The 8714-nt window shown below is 35.8% G+C and overlaps 1 pseudogene; it reads left to right on the plus strand.

The window, feature by feature from the left end:
* The first annotated feature begins 477 nt into the window (after positions 1–477).
* LOC116563101 lies at positions 478–1942 on the plus strand (annotated as a pseudogene).
* Positions 1943–8714: the final 6772 nt, after the last annotated feature.

Below are 8714 nucleotides of genomic sequence, written 5' to 3' on the forward strand. Positions count from 1 at the left end.
TGATATTGCCAGATAATTTCCTTTCCTATTTCAGAACACACACATTCAAGAACAGAAAAATGTTTCTTTCATTCACCATATGACCCAACTAAAATGGGCTGTTTTGTTGTTTTTAGAACTTCACGAGATAAACAAAATCACAATGTTCTTTTGTGCAGATTTGTTTAACAGACAAATGTAGCATTAACTCTGTGTCAGACATTATTTTAGGTGCTTTTCAAACACTGATTAACTTTACCATTGCAACAACCATAGGTTGAATGCACCACATATAAGGCAATTGAGGCACAAAGTGGTTAAATACTTTGCCCATCATCATACAGATAGCTAGCAGCAAAGGCTGGATTCAGACCTAAAACGTATGTCTCTGGCAGCCTTGCTCTAAACATGATGCTTCCTCTCCAATGAGTTTATTTTTGATTTTGGCTAGTCATTAATCATAGTCAAATTTCACAAGAACATGGTTACTCTTTACATAGAATTAATCTGTGTATCTGCTCTCTTGAATGTAAAATTCTTAATAAATTTAGGTTCATGTAATATCAACCGAATTTATTAAAAACAGAGCCAGGCCTGTAGCAGAAAATGAAACCCTATTGTTCCAGACAGAGATCATGGTTGATACTAGCCAGCCGTGGATGAAGCGCAAGACCAGAAACACAGTGGAGCAAATGCGTAAAGACAAATTCTTCTACAACTTTTGTAATAGACCCATCCTTTCTCATTGGAATACCACCTGGCTGTGCTACGAAGTGAAAATGAAAACAATGGACTCCTCAAGTCCCACTTTGGTTGCAAAGATCTTTCAAGGCCAGGTGTATTCCAAGCCTGAGCACCACCCAAAGATAAGATTCCTTCATTGGTTCCACAGCTGGAAGCTGCATCATGACCAGGAGTACTTGGTTACCTGGTATGTATCCTGGAGCCACTGCACAGTGTGTGCAAGGAGTGTGGCAGAGTTCCTGGCCAAGGATGGCAAAGTCACCATGACCATCTTCATTGCCCTCCTATTCTACTTCTGGGACCCAGATTACCAGGAGGGGCTTCACAGATTGTGTCAGAAAAGAGATAGTCCACATGCCACCATGAAGATCATGAATTACCACGAATTTAAACACTGGTGGGACAATTTCATGTACAACCAAAGAGAGCTATTGAGCATTGGAATAAACTGCCCACACATTAAACATTGCTGTGCATCACACTGGGGGAGGTTTTCAGATGGATCCAGGCACATTCACTGACAACTTTACCAATGACCCTTCGGTCCTTGGACAGCACCAAACCAACCTGTGTAAAGAGGTGGAGCGCACCTGGACATTGGCATCTGGTTGTTGCTGGACCAGCACGGGGCATCATACTAAACTAGGCTTCAAATAGTGTCAGTTTCCTTGAAGGCCGCCATGGAGAGCTGTGCTTCCTGGACCTGATTTCTTTTTGGAAATTGAACCTGGCCCAGCACTACAGGGTCACCTGTTTCATCTCCTGGAGCACCTACTTCAGCTGTGCCCGGATGGTGGCTAAATTCCTTTAAGAGAACATGCATGTGAGCCTGAGCACCTTTGCTGATCTCATCTGTGATCATCACGGAAGATATAAGGAGGGCCTGCGCAGGCTGGACAGGGCTGGGGCCCCAATTTCCATGATGAAATACAGTGAGTTTAAGCACTGCTGAGACATCTTTGTGGACCACCAGAGATGTCCCTTCCAGCTCTGGGAGAAAGTAGATGAGCACAGCCAAACACCAGTCAGAGGCTGCAGGCCATTCTCCAGAATCAGGGAAACTGAAGGATGAGTCTCAGTCTCCAAGGAAGGTAGAGACCTGAGTTGAGCAGCAGAATAAAAGAGCTTCCAAGAAATGCAAACAATGAGTTCACCACCGTCTCCAGCTGTTCGCAGGCACCAGCAAAGCAGTGCACTCCTGACCAAGTAGATTCTTTTAAAAATTAGAGTGAATTACCTTTAATCAAAAATTTATGTTATGTTTCAAGAATACAAAAGTAAAATTGTGCTCAATACACTCAGAAAAGTTTCAAACATAAAAAGAACAGAACCAAAGTAATATTTATTTTCACATAAAGTGTACATGCAGAGAATGTATATTCACACTCTGATAGTGAATATTGTGGATTCATTTTCAGATGATTCACTGTCAGATGGATATTGATCAATACATATTAATACAAATATTTTGTAATTAGCAAGATTAAAGCATCTTACTATTAGAGAATATTTATATGACAACAGATAGCTTGTCTGTAAGCTTGGTTAATACCAAGACACATAGCTGCTCAAAGAATGTAACGAATGAACTATAACGTTATAATAAAACTTTATTCATCATACCTTTGTCATTTATTAACTACCTACTATGGGGTTAAGGAGATTATATACATTTTCTGCTCTCCTATCTGTAACACTGAAAATCACATGCCATTACTGCTATGTTGCATAGGAAAAAAGTAAATGTTATATAACTCTAAGATGTTATATAACTTGGCCATGATCACATGGTGTTTAAGTGACAGGGCTGTAATATAAACCGAGCTCCATCCATCACTGCCCTTTGGAGTTAGTTTAAAGGGAGTACTTTTTTTCTGAGTGCCTTTTACAAGAAAACCCATGTGTTGAATATGAACTTCACCTGGATTATCTCAGGACAAGTTTGATTTTTATTCCTATTATAATTTAATAAATGTGGAACAGTTAAAATCCTATATTATTTCTTTTTCCTTTAATAATTATAATCCATTAGACCAGAGACCTTTTCAGAGGGATAATATTACATTTTCCTCTTTAATGAAACACAATCATGGTAGTTTAATTTTAGAATAAGACAAGACAAGCTTCCCACACAGCCTACTTCCCAAATAAAGCTACCAAATTACCTGTTGAATTTGGTTAAATCTTATTGAAGCTTAGTATTCCAGTTTTTATGCTGTGAACAGTTCAGAGATATAACTCCAGAATATATAACCACTTTAAAACCTGGAGCCCTTTTTCAGGCTTTCTTATAGATCATCCCATGGGATATAACCAACTAGTCCTGTTTGAGTTTCAAGCTTTATTTAGAATGGATGGCTTCATCCACTAAATTGTGCAAGAGATTAAGAGATACCCTTTCTTGTTTCTTTTGCCATGTTTCAGTCAAGTAGATAGAAACCAACTCATGAGAGAGAACTCTCACCTACTGTGATATATTGAGGAGCCAGAACACTGTGAAGCTGCTTAAATTTTATCTTTTTCTTTAGCCCACACTGCTTTCTAAGAAGAAATCCCTTACTTTTCTCTTTGCCTGTGAAGGAAACCACTGTGCTTAGTTGAAACTTTATTTGCAAATTCTCAGAACAAATTCGTTGTTATTGTTCACTTAAAGGTTTCAAGAGAACTCAAGATGCCATGTTTGAAATATAAAATGAGCTAAAGGCAGGAGTTCTTCTATTTCAGCATATTCCCTAATCTCATGTCTTTGCGGGCATGCTTCTCTGGAATAGATCACTTTTGGTTTAGGAATTTAGACCTTTAAAATAATTCTTTAACAGTTTACCTTTTAAAGTGTAATTGATTTTTCTTTAAGAATAGAAATACACTGACCCAAATAATGTAGACTAAGTAATGCCATATATTTCATCCATGTTCTGTTTGAATTTATTTACTTTTTAATGTTTTATCAGAATAATCCTTTCTGATTTTGATATTTAATGAATTGTCTTCCTATGGTGATCACTATACTATTTAAGAAGTTTTTTTCATTCTCCAAGAATGTTGTCTTGTAATTGCTAAGTGTGCTTCAATAGTTTTAATGTTTTTCAATATGATAATCCTTATGCTTTTATCTATCTAGAAATAAATACATTTTGAAATTCTTTCATGAGATGTACTCTTTTATATACGGCCATATAATCAAACTTCAGTATTCCTTTTTCTCTTTAATCTTTGCACCTATGATATGGTAATTCCATCATCATTATTTACTTCTTTTAATCTCTGAGACAAATGCATTTTTTAGCATTTATGACATCTCTTAACCAAATAAATGTTTATAGAAATCATATTAACATTTTAATACTCCCAGATGATTCATAATTAAACATCTCTTGTGTTTAACCATCATTCACACTATAACAAATATAACAGTGCTTTTGGAGTCAGACTTTTTTATTCAAGTCAGGAAAGTCAAGACAGACTGAATCTGGTGGAGAGTCATAAAGCTAGACATATGTAGATTCAAATCCTAAATTCACATCTACTCATTGCATTATCTTCCATTAAAATGTAACCTCAACAGCTGGGCACTGTGATGAATGCCTATAATCCCAGCTACACAAAAGGTTGAGGTGGGAGGACGACTTGAGCCCAGGAGTTTGAGACTACCCTGGGCATCAAAGTGAGACTCTATCCCAAAAAAAAAAAAAAACAAAAATGGAACCTCAGTTTACTTTTCAAATAAGAATAATAGTACGTAATTTCAGAGGAGGAGAATATATGGGTTTTGTGTCCTTTATAGTACTTCATCTGTTCAGATTTATACAAATATTTATTAATAAATAAGTTCAGGACTAAAAAGACTAACATCTCCTAGGCTTACATCATATATTCCGGAGCTATTTGTAAATGAAGAATAAAAGGAAAATATGAAATTTTGTTTGAGAGAACTTAATAAAGAGAAAGAAGCATCAGTTTATGTATGATTTTTGTTTAAAAGCAGACGTGTTCTTATTATTAAATCATCAGATCACTTCCATTCCTGCTTTTAATAAAGTGTAAAACTATACCTTGGCAGTTCCTACTCGCTTTCCTCCCTTCCTCTTTTCTTTCTCTTTTCTCCCTCTCCCTTTCACTTTCTTCCTCACTTCTATTTCTTATATATCAATTTACAATTTCTTTTTTTAAACACACAATATTATTTTTCACCTACCGTAAGCAAGCCATTTTGTTTTCTATACCCAGGGAGGCAAAGACTAATGGGAAAGAGATTCTGACCTCAAAATTCTCAATCTAGTAATATACAATCTGACCAGAGTGATGAGGTGGTGTTGGGACAAGTGTAGAGAAAATAAGCTAATGTTTATCAAAGAATTTCAGAGTTCCTGACCTTTGGATAGTTTTAAATATTTTTTTCAGATGTAACACACCCCCAAAACATTTTATATTTTATCTGTTAGAATTGAGAGTTAATGTTGTTTGAAATGTTGGTTGTGATTCCTCAATAAGTAACAAAACTAGGGTGTAAAAGCAAATCTAGCCTTCTCTAAGACACACTGTTTTACTACAAATTAATATTAAACATTTTAATGTCAATCTTTATTCTCTCTTTACATAAGTTCCACAGCAAAATTAAAATTCACAGAATGTGCTTTTCTGGATATTGCCATGTTGTTCCATTTATAGTAAATGATGCTAGAATAAGTCATTTGCAAATTTCAGCACCTTTAGAAGCTGCCTGGGATATCAGATGCACTTCTGTAGCCTTCAATGTGTAATAAAATGGAACATGCCAATATGGGGAAAAAAGGGTAAAACAGAACTGTTGGAAATTTTGAAGACACGGTGGTCTTCAAAAGGGCAAAAGAAAAAAGCTGGGGAAGTTGATAATCTCATGTTATATAATAATGTATTTATTTTTACTATTGCAGTCTTAAGGCTAAAAGTAGACTATTACAGGTATTTCCTATAGTTACAATTTCCACCCTCATCACCTACATATGTAACCCTCTCTTCCACCACCTAGAGAAAAGAACCATTTTTAATGTTCAGTCATGCATAGATCTTATGAATTCAAGGATAGATCCAATTTATTTGGCCTTCAAGGTCTTTGTTCTGAGACAGAGGCATAAAAGAAGCCTCTTGAAAAAGATCCTGACCACTTCAAGATTTAGGTGCCTGTGAATGGTACATGTTATATTTTCAAAGACAAAGAAAAACAAAGCTTTAGAGGGCTTGTTCATTTGTTTAATGTAATCTTTTTCTTTTTTTTTTTTTTTTTTTTGAGAAGTCTCTCTGTTGCCCAGGCTGCTGGAATGTGGTGGTGCAATCTTAATCTCGGCTTGAACTTGGATGGCAGAGTTCAAACAGTTCTTATATCTCAGGCTCCAATGAAAGTGGAATTACAAGCATGTACCACTATGCCTACTAATTTTTGTATTTTTGGTAGAGATGGGGTTTCGCCATGTTAGCCAGCCTGATCTCAGACTCGTGTCTCAAGTGATGTGCCTTCCTTGGCCTCCCAAGGTGCTGGGATTACAGGAGTAAGCCACTGCACAAGGCCAATATGTTCCATTTCTTTTGATCCATGTTATTAACATATAAACTGTCTTTTGACCTCTTCCTGGTTTTTGAAATTCATCTCATATGTTACGTCCCAGCTGAACCATACTTACCTACATAATATTTTTCTGTTCTTCTAGTCTGGCAAGCAGGATAGGGACTCACTACACAATCAGAAGGATGATATTTATGATGCGTACATACTATAATTTACAGCTTCTGCCATAAAAAAACAAATATAAAGATTTTGTTATACCATGCAATTCCCTCCACAGTCCTTCCTGGGATACTAAACTTTGTCACTTCCTAGTGTTTACATTCAAGTACCAAGTCATAGCTCTTGGGTCTTCCCCAACCTTAAAATTTAATTTATCTATCCTTCTCTACCCATCTAAGCACTAGTCATACAGGGTGGCGTAGGATGGCTATCATTGTCTTCATTAAGTATTACGTGAAACACACATATACACATGTTTTTGTGCCTGCATTAATTATGCAATTATAAATTTCCTGATCTCAGCAAAATGTGTTACTGTATTTTGCACAAAATAGGCATTTATGAAACTGTGAATATTGTTTTGTCATGGTTTATATTTGAAAATTCACTTTGAGCTTTTAGAACAAGAGGACCAGGATTTTATATTATCTAGAGCCTCACATATTACTTAGAATATATACACCTTGACTAATATTTGATGATCTAGAAAAAATACAAATACCCTTTCTATAGTTAGGAAAATGTCTGTCTCTAGCAAAAGACCTTAAACTTTCTTAAATTGCAGGCAATCTTTTTCATCAGTTTTCATAACCTTAGCATCCATAAGAGCTTGCACTCTCAATAAAAGTTGATTGGATTGAATTGAATTTGCTGCCAAATTCCCTTAAATATCATTTCCCATACACCCACAGGATACTTAGCCTTCCACTAGAAGTTGATCTTATGTAAATCCTTTTCACCACATAAACCCATTTTTTTTTAAAGCTGCTGATGATGTGACTTCTATTGAGATAAATAAATGCTGTGTAATACAGTCCTCATTGAATACATGGCTTTAAAAAGGCATCTGGAAAACTTCCCAAATTAAACAAAAGTTGGGATTTTTCTTTATTGTTCAGCACAAGGAAATGCTGAAGAGGTGTGATTTAAATTTGTTAACCATAAGTTTTTTAGCATTTACATTTATATTATAGTAATTATTGAAATATGTGAGTTGACTTGGGAGAGTGTGAAAACAGGATTCATAAGTAAACAAAATGTAGACCAGAGAAATATCACATGGCTTCTCTGTGACAGATGTGTTTATTGCATAGCTCCCTGTTTTTGTGTTTTCTAATATGCATAAACAGAGTTCCAGGTCAAAAACAATACAAAGGATTCAGGCGGTACCTTCTCAAGTTCTATATCATGTCTTTAAATACCCAATACCCCAATTCCATTTTCTTGAAGACAGGATGATCCTGACTTACCAAATTGTTATTGATTATTTTTGAGAGAATAATGTCTTAGAAAGAATATGGGTTGACATTTTCATACTAACTCATATTTAATCAGACATAAATGTTTTGTTGAGAGGTAATTTTTTTGACAAATTGAATTTGTACATTCATTCTAGTGCTTCCATTTATTTCCTAATGTTACATGGAAAATTCAGATTTTTTATAAAGATCACAAAAATTTGAACTTCCTCTGCATATTGAAAGTATACTGGCCCCGCATTGTGGCTCACACCTGTAAACCCAGCACTTTGGGAGGCTGAGGTGGGTAGATCACTTGAGGTCAGGAATTTGAGACCAGCCTGGTCAATATGGTGAAACCTCACCTCTACCGAAAATACAAAAAATTAGCCAGGTGTGGTTGCACAGGCCTGTAATCCCAGCTGCTTGGGAAGCTGAGGCAGGAGAAGCACTTGAATCCAGGAGGCAGAGGTGGTGGTGAGCTGAGATCGTGCCACTGTGCTCCAGCCTGGTCAAGAACAGCTAAACTCCGTCTCAAAAAAAAAAAAAAATAGTATACCAAATGTGTATTGAATTTTGGAGAGATTATCTATTTATTTATTTATTTATTTTTGTAGAGATGGGATCTCTATGTTGCTCAGGCTGATCTCAAACTCCTGGCCTCAAACAATCCTCTCACCTTAGCCTTCCAAACTTTTGGGATTACAGATGTTAGCCACTAGAGGTGGCCTAGAAAGATTATTTTTTTATCTTTTCTACCTAACACTTAAATTATGTAGAAATGTATGTTGGGTTTATTATCTTCCCTTGAGAAAAAAACAAAATATGTGTAAATGACAAGATTTGTTATAACGAAGCATGCTAGTAAAACAATAAAACTTCACGCTGGCCAGAAAGCTCTACCCACAAAAATGTTTTGAAATCTGGTGGTTATAAATTTGCCTTCCTAAGTCCAACAAACAAATGAGATAATAATAATCATATCCTTACTC

This window comes from Sapajus apella, unplaced genomic scaffold, assembly GCF_009761245.1.
Source record: "Sapajus apella isolate SASKATOON/1434 unplaced genomic scaffold, GSC_monkey_1.0 scaffold34, whole genome shotgun sequence".
Lineage (NCBI taxonomy): Eukaryota > Metazoa > Chordata > Mammalia > Primates > Cebidae > Sapajus > Sapajus apella.